The 7,804-nt window shown below is 51.1% G+C and overlaps 3 non-coding genes across 3 annotated transcripts; all 3 read right to left on the bottom strand.

Annotated features, from left to right (window-relative positions):
- Positions 1 to 1,002: 1,002 nt before the first annotated feature.
- Positions 1,003 to 1,075, bottom strand: TRNAK-CUU (transfer RNA lysine (anticodon CUU)). The gene has a single exon. It is a non-coding gene; the product is annotated as a tRNA-Lys (tRNA).
- A 4,007-nt stretch (positions 1,076 to 5,082) lies between these two features.
- On the bottom strand, positions 5,083 to 5,155 carry TRNAK-CUU (transfer RNA lysine (anticodon CUU)). Its single transcript has one exon. It is a non-coding gene; the product is annotated as a tRNA-Lys (tRNA).
- Positions 5,156 to 6,061: 906 nt separating this feature from the next.
- Positions 6,062 to 6,134, bottom strand: TRNAK-CUU (transfer RNA lysine (anticodon CUU)). Its single transcript has one exon. It is a non-coding gene; the product is annotated as a tRNA-Lys (tRNA).
- Between the last annotated feature and the right edge of the window lie 1,670 nt (positions 6,135 to 7,804).

Genomic DNA, 7,804 nt, shown 5'->3' with positions numbered 1-7,804 from the left:
GCTCGGCCTAGAACCGCTCCCAGCGGCGCCTCCCAGGGCGGGAAGTGCTACGTTGTGTGGAGTCCTGTGGGAATCGTGAGGCAAACTGCAGGATGTGTGTGTGTGTAGTTTTAAGCCTCAGCGAAATATCTGAAAAAGGTGAGAGTTAATGTTAAACCCGAAAATGGAGAAGCCTTTAAAAAGAATCACGCGCAACGTGGGGCTCAAACCCACGACCTTGAGATTAAGAGTCTCATGCTCTACCGACTGAGCTAGCCGGGCTGCTGTGCCTATGTCATTTCACACACCCTCTGTGTGTTCTTTGTGAGGAAGTAGTGCGTGGTTATCACAGGAGGCCCCTTTGTTTAATTTTCTCTGCTGCTGACTCGACACAGGCACCTTTCTCTTTCTCCATCTCTCGCTCTACCCCAGTCTTATGTCCCCATCAGTCTCTCTGGAGCTCACTCTGGTACATACATGCATCTGTCCTCTCAACCTGTCTCTGGGCACATACTTAAATGTCCAGTAGAGAACAGTGCGAACTCTCCCTGTTTCGTGAGGTGGCAGTCAGCCTCCAGAGCTGTGTTTCGGAGGCTGCCGGAATGGCCGAGCGGTGTAAGGTGCCACATTCAAGTGCAATATCTTCTCCAGTCCCGTGGTCAAATCCCGCTGCTGACATAAAGTAGTTTTCATACCTACTTTTATCATAACACCAGCGGGGATGAGACTTTAAACTCCTCTTTTTGAAAGGATGGGGGGAGACAGGACGGACCGGAGCGGACTCCGAGCTCGCTGTAAGCACGGGCGGCTCAGGCTAGGAAAGGGCGCAGGAAAGGCTCGGCCTAGGACTGCTCCCAGCGGCGCCTCCCAGGGAGGGAAGTGCTGCGTTGTGTGGAGTCCTGTGGGAATCGTGAGGCAAACTGCAGGATGTGTGTGTGTGTAGTTTAAAGCCTCAGCGAAATATCTGAAAAAGGTGAGAGTTAATGTTAAACCCGAAAATGGAAAAGCCTTTAAAAAGCATCATGCCCAACGTGGGGCTCGAACCCACAACCCTGAGATTAAGAGTCTCATGCTCTACCGACTGAGCTAGCCGGGCTGCTGGGCTTATGACATTTCACACACCCTCTGTGTGTTCTTTATGAGGAAGTAGTGTGTGGTTATCACAGGAGGCCCCTTTGTTTCATTTTCTCTGCCGCTGACTCGACACAGGCACCTTTCTCTTTCTCCATCTCTCGCTCTACCCCAGTATTATGTCCCCATCAGTCTCATTGGAGCTCACTCTGGTACATACATGCATCTGTCCTCTCAACCTGTCTCTGGGCACATACTTAAATGTCCAGTAGAGAACAGTGTGAACTCTCCCTGTTTCGCGAGGTGGCAGTCAGCCTCCAGAGCGGTGTTTCGGAGGCTGCCGGAATGGCCGAGCGGTGTAAGTTGCCTCATTCAAGAGCAGTATCTTCCCCAGTCCCGTGATCAAATCCCGCTGCCGACATAAAGTAGTTTTCATACCTACTTTAATCATAACACTAGCGGGGATGAGACCTTAAACTCCTCTTTTTGAAACAATGGGGCGGGGACAGGACGGCCCGGAGCAGACTCCGAGCTCGCTGTAAGCACGGGCGGCTCAGGCTAGGAAAGGGCGCAGGAAAGACTCGGCCTAGGACCGCTCCCAGCGGCGCCTCCCAGGGCGGGAAGTGCTGCGTTGTGTGGAGTCCTGTGGGAATCATGAGGCAAAGTGCAGGATGTGTGTGTGTGTAGTTTTAAGCCTCAGCGAAATATCTGAAAAAGGTGAGAGTTAATGTTAAACCCGAAAATGGAGAAGCCTTTAAAAAGCATCACGCCCAACGTGGGGCTTAAACCGACGACCCTGAGATTAACAGTCTCATGCTCTACCGACTGAGGTAGCCGGGCTGCTGTGCCTATGTCATTTCACACACCCTCTGGGTGTTCTTTGTGAGGAAGTAGTGTGTGGTTATTCCAGGAGGCCCCTTTGTTTCATTTTCTCTGCTGCTGACTTGACATAGGCACCTTTCTCTTTCTCCATCTCTCGCTCTACCCCAGTCTTATGTCCTCATCAGTCTCTCTGGAGCTCACTCTGGTACATACATGCATCTGTCCTCTCAACCTGTCTCTGGGCACATACTTAAATGTCCAGTAGAGAACAGTGTGAACTCTCCCTGTTTCGCGAGGTGGCAGTCAGTCTCCAGAGGCGTGTTCCGGAGGCTGCCGGAATGGCCGAGCGGTGTAAGGTGCCACATTCAAGAGCAATATCTTCCCCAGTCCCGTGGTCAAATCCCGCTTCTGACATAAAGTAGTTTCCATACCTACTTTAATCATAACACCAGCGGGGATGAGACCTTAAACTCCTCTTTTTGAAAGGATGGGGGGGGACAGGACGGACCGGAGCGGACTCCGAGCTCGCTATAAGCACGGGCGGCTCAGGCTAGGAAAGGGCGCAGGAAAGGCTCGGCCTAGGACCGCTCCCAGCGGCACCTCCCAGGGCGGGAAGTGCTGCGTTGTGTGGAGTCCTGTGGGAATCGTGAGGCAAAGTGCAGGATGTGTGTGTGTGTAGTTTTAAGCCTCAGCGAAATATCTGAAAAAGGTGAGAATTAATGTTAAACCCGAAAATGGAGAAGCCTTAAAAAAGCATCACGCCCAATGTGGGGCTCAAACCGACGACCCTGAGATTAAGAGTCTCATGCTCTACCGACTGAGCTAGCCGGGCTGCTGTGCCTATGTCATTTCACACACCCTCTGTGTGTTCTTTGTGAGGAAGTAGTGTGTGGTTATCCCAGGAGGCCCCTTTGTTTCATTTTCTCTGCTGCTGACTCGACATAGGCACCTTTCTCTTTCTCCATCTCTCGCTCTACCCCAGTCTTATGTCCCCATCAGTCTCTCTGGAGCTCACTCTGGTACATACATGCATCTGTCCTCTCAACCTGTCTCTGGGCACATACTTAAATGTCCAATAGAGAACAGTGTGAACTCTCCCTGTTTCGCGAGGTGGCAGTCAGCCTCCAGAGCCGTGCTCCGGAGGCTGCCGGAATGGCAGAATGGTGTAAGGCGCAACATTCAAGAGCAGTATCTTCTCCAGTCCTGTGATCAAATACCGCTGCCGACATAAAGTAGTTTTCATACCTACTCTAATCATAACACCAGCGGGATGAGACCTTAAACTCCTCTTTTTGAAAGGATGGGGGGGGACAGGACGGACCGTAGCGGACTCCGAGCTCGCTGTAAGCACGGGCGGCTCAGGCTAGGAAAGGGCGCAGGAAAGGCTCGGCCTAGGACTGCTCCCAGCGGTGCCTCCCAGGGCGGGAAGTGCTGCGTTGTGTGGAGTCCTGTGGGAATCGTGAGGCAAACTGCAGGATGTGTGTGTGTGTGTGTACTTTTAAGCCTCAGCGAAATATCTGAAAAAGGTCAGAGTTATTGGTAAACCCGAAAATGGAGAAGCCTTTAAAAAGCATCACACCCAATGTGGGGCTCGAACCGACGGCCCTGAGATTAAGAGTCTCAAGCTCTACCGACTGATCTAGCCAGGCTGCTGTTTCTATGTCATTTCACACACCCTCTGTGGGTTCTTTGTGAGGAAGTAGTGTGTGGTTATCCCAGGAGGCCCCTTTGTTTCATTTTCTCTGCTGCTGACTCGACACAGGCACCTTTCTCTTTCTCCATCTCTCGCTCTACCCCAGTCTTATGTCCCCATCAGTCTCTCTGGAGCTCAATCTGGTACATACATGCATCTGTCCTCTCAACCTGTCTCTGGGCACATACTTAAATGTCCAGTAGAGAACAGTGTGAAATCTCCTTGTTTCGCGAGGTGGCAGTCAGCCTCCAGAGTAGCGTTACAGAGACTGCCGGAATGGCCGAGCGGTGTAAGGTGCCACATTCAAGAGCAGTACCTTCCCCAGTCCTGAGATCAAATACCGCTGCTGACATAAAGTAGTTTTCATACCTACTTTAATCATAACACCATCGGGATGAGACCTTAAACTCCTCTTTTTGAAAGGATGGGGGGGGCAGGACGGACCAGAGCGGACTCCGAGCTCTCTGTAAGCACGGGCAGCTCAGGCTACGAAAGGGCGCAGGAAAGGCTCGGACTAGGACCGCTCCCAGCGGCGCCTCCCAGGGTGGGAAGTGCTGCGTTGTGTGGAGTTCTGTGGGAATGGTGAGGCAAACTGCAGGATGTGTGTGTGTGTGTAGTTTTAAGCCTCAGCGAAATATCTGAAAAAGGTGAGAGTTAATGTTAAACCCCGAAAATGGAGAAGCCTTTAAAAAGCATCACGCACAACGTGGGGCTCGAACCCACAACCTTGAGATTAAGAGTCTCATGTTTTATCGACTCAGCTAGCCGGGCTGCTGTGCTGATGTTATTTCACACACCCTCTGTGTATTCTTTGTGAGGAAGTAGTGTGTGGTTATCCCAGGAGGCCCCTTTGTTTCATTTTCTCTGCTGCTGACTCGACACAAGCACCTTTCTCTTTCTCCATCTCTCGCTCTACCCCAGTCTTATGTCCCCATCAGTCTCTCTGGAGCTCACTCTGGTACATACATGCATCTGTCCTCTCAACCTGTCTCTGGGCACATACTTAAATGTCCAGTAGAGAACAGTGTGAACTCTCCCTGTTTCGCGAGGTGGAAGTCAGCCTCCAGAGCCGTGTTCCGCAGGCTGCCGGAATGGCCGAGTGGTGTAAGGCGCCACATTCAAGAGCAGTATTTTCCCCAATCCCGTGATCAAATACCGCTGCAGACATAAAGTAGTTTTCATACCTACTTTAATCATAACACCAGCGGGGATGAGACCTTAAACTCCTCTTTTTGAAAGGATGGGGGGGTGACAGGACGGACCGGAGCGGACTCCGAGCTCGCTGTAAGCACGGGCGGCTCAGGCTAGAAAAGGGCGCAAGAAATGCTCGGCCTAGGACCGCTCCCAGCGGCGCCTCCAAGGGCGGGAAGTGCTGCGTTGTGTGGAGTCCTGTGGGAATCGCGAGGCAAACTGCAGGATGTGTGTGTGTGTGTGTAGTTTTAAGCCTCAGCGAAATATCTGAAAAAGCTGAGAGTTAATGTTAAACCCAAAAATGGAGAAGCCTTTAAAAAGCATCACGCCCAACATGGGGCTCGAACCCACGACCCTGAGATTAAGAGTCTCATGCTCTACCAACTGAGCTAGCCGGGCTGCTGTGCCTATATCATTTCACACACCCTCTGTGTGTTCTTTGTGAGGAAGAGGTGTGTTGTTATCCCAGGAGGCCCCTTTGTTTCATTTTCTCTGCTGCTGACTCGACACAGGCACCTTTCTCTTTCTCCATCTCTCGCTCTACCCCAGTCTTATGTCCCCAGTGGCGTAGCGTGGGTTGTCAGCACCCGGGGCAAGGCAAGTAATTTGCGCCCCCTAACCCGTGGATTTTAGAACTCGCGAGTGCGAGTGCGCCCCCCCCAGATGTTGCGCCCGGTGCGGCCGGCCCCCCCGGCACCCCCCACGCTACACCACTGTATGTCCCGATCAGTCTCTCTGGAGCTCACTCTGGTACATACATGCATCTGTCCTCTCAACCTGTCTCTGGGCACATACTTAAATGTCCAGTAGAGAACAGTGTGAACTCTCCCTGTTTCGTGAGGTGGCAGTCAGCCTCCAGAGCCGTGTTCCAGAGGATGCCGGAATGGCCGAGCGGTGTAAGGTGCCACATTCAAGAGCAGTATCTTCCCCAGTCCTGTGATCAAATACCTCTGCCGACATAAAGTAGTTTTCATACCTACTTTAAACATAACACCAGCGGGGATGAGACCTTAAACTCCTCTTTTTGAAAGGATGGGGGGGGGACAGGATGGACCCGAGCGGACTCCGAGCTCGCTGTAAGCATGGGCGGCTCAGGCTAGGAAAGGGCGCAGGAAAGGCTCCGCCTAGGACCGCTCCCAGCGGCGCCTACCAGGGCGGGAAGTGCTGCGTTGTGTGGAGTCCTGTGGGAATCGTGAGGCAAACTGCAGGATGTGTGTGTGTGTAGTTTTAAGCCTCAGCAAAATATCTGAAAAAGGTGAGAGTTAATGTTAAACCCGAAAATGGAGAAGCCTTTAAAAAGCATCACGCCCAACGTGGGGCTCGAACCCATGACCCTGAGATTAAGAGTCTCATGCTCTACCAACTGAGCTAGCCGGGCTGCTGTGCCTATGTTATTTCACACACCCTCTGTGTGTTCTTTGTGAGGCAGTAGTGTGTGGTTAACCCAGGAGGCCCCTTTGTTTCATTTTCTCTGCTGCTGACTCGACACAGGCACCTTTCTCTTTCTCCATCTCTCGCTCTACCCCAGTCTTATGTCCCCATCAGTCTCTCTGGAGCTCAATCTGGTACATACATGCATCTGTCCTCTCAACTTGTCTCTGTGCACATACTTAAATGTCCAGTAGAGAAAAGTGTGAACTCTCCCTGTTTCGCGAGATGGCAGTCAGCCTCCAGAACTGTGTTCCGGAGGATGCCGGAATAGTCGAGTGGTGTAAGGTGCCACATTTAAGAGCAGTATCTTCCCCAGTCCCGTGATCAAATACCTCTGCCGACATAAAGTAGTTTTCATACCTACTTTAATCATAACACCAGCGGGATGAGACCTTAAACTCCTCTTTTTGAAAGGATGGGGGGGACAGGACGGACCGAAGCAGACTCCGAGCTCGCTGTAAGCACGGGCAGCTCAGGCTAGGAAAGGGCGCAGGAAAGGCTTGGCCTAGGACAGCGGCGCCTCCCAGGGCGGGAAGTGGTGCGTTGTGTGGAGTCCTGTGGGAATCGTGAGGCAAACTGCAGGATGTGTGTGTGTGTGTAGTTTTAAGCCTCAGCGAAATATCTGAAAAAGGTGAGAGTTAATGTTAAACCCGAAAATGGAGAAGCCTTTAAAAAGCATCACGCTTAATAATGACATGCAGGCAAGACAATGGGGTGAGAATACAGTGGTCCACTGTATGGAACCCGCACAATCCCACCCTGAGGAGGCCGCCATTTCTCAATTCTTAACGGGGAACTGTCCCGGGGGCCACCCCAATTCAGAATTAGTTATCACCTCAACTAGGGTGGCAGAAACTGATCGATGGTTTGTAACCTTAATTTCGGTCACAAACAATTGATATTTGCTTTCTTAATCGCAATAATTAGGGGGGCATCCCTTTCACACACATCCATTAATTTGTGATTTTGAATGGATTACACAAGCAAGACTTCTGACACACAAAATGGCATTTACGTATCGCAATAAATTCTTCTGCAGCTGTGAGTCCTATTATATTTTAAATCCCAGGCTTTGTGACTGCAAACAAAAATCGCATCAGGCAGAATGTAGTGTCGCAACTGTGGCCAGAGGTGAATTCTGTAATGCTAAGCACTAGTGTTTCACAAGAAACTACATTAGCTGCCCGAAGATCACAAGAGATGATCCCTGTACCCAGTCACATAATGCAAATCTTCTCTCCACTAAAGACACAAACTCCGAATACAAAACACTAAATACAAAGTCTCAAACACAACTCGGGTCATTGAGACCCTGCTGGGAACTTGGCAGCCCGACAAATCAGCAGAAGTGATGGGTGGGGCCTCCATTCACCTGGTGTACTGAATGCCAGATTTAGAGATTTCTGCCAGGAGGTAATCTCTGTGCCTTCAGAAGAGAGACCACTGCAGCGGCTCCACTGAAGAGAGTGAACCTTTCTGAGTGGACATTGTTTGTTGTGCCAAGTCTGCAAAGTAGTTTTGACACTGTTGGTCGCTCCCCTCATATTCACCCTATCCAGGCTTGGTACCAAATCCTAAATAAAATGGGTTTGCCAGCTGCCTGGTTGCTCAACGTCT

This window comes from Pleurodeles waltl, chromosome 6, assembly GCF_031143425.1.
Source record: "Pleurodeles waltl isolate 20211129_DDA chromosome 6, aPleWal1.hap1.20221129, whole genome shotgun sequence".
NCBI classification, from domain to species: Eukaryota; Metazoa; Chordata; class Amphibia; order Caudata; family Salamandridae; genus Pleurodeles; species Pleurodeles waltl.
This window is presented reverse-complemented; position numbering and strand designations above follow the sequence as displayed.